At 24.5% G+C, this 319-nt stretch overlaps 1 protein-coding gene across 1 annotated transcript in view; it reads right to left on the bottom strand.

Annotated features, from left to right (window-relative positions):
* rnf123 (ring finger protein 123) overlaps nucleotides 1-319 on the bottom strand; it is a 174,329-nt gene that overhangs the window by 163,518 nt on the left and 10,492 nt on the right. The gene's annotated exons all lie outside the window — the stretch shown is intronic.

Raw genomic sequence — 319 nt, 5'->3', positions numbered from 1 at the left:
ATATACTTTCGTGTATAATATATATATATATATATATATATATATATATATATTAGGGTTGTGAATCTTCACTGGTTTCACGGTTCAATTACGATTACGATTATGTCAACGGTTCGATTCGATTCGATAACACGATGCGTCACATCCTCAATTTTAAATATTACTGCACATGGCTTTCATATAAATTTTATGTCAAATTTATTTTGTGCAGTTTTATTAAATTATATAAGCAGGCTACTTTTTTAAATAATTACAAATTAATAATACATTAAAACAATTGTTAAGAATTTAACCAACTAAATATAGCTTCAAATCATAC

The sequence above is a fragment of the Sinocyclocheilus anshuiensis genome, unplaced genomic scaffold (genome assembly GCF_001515605.1).
Source record: "Sinocyclocheilus anshuiensis isolate Anshui unplaced genomic scaffold, SAMN03320099.WGS_v1.1 scaffold2083, whole genome shotgun sequence".
NCBI classification, from domain to species: domain Eukaryota; kingdom Metazoa; phylum Chordata; class Actinopteri; order Cypriniformes; family Cyprinidae; genus Sinocyclocheilus; species Sinocyclocheilus anshuiensis.
This window is presented reverse-complemented; position numbering and strand designations above follow the sequence as displayed.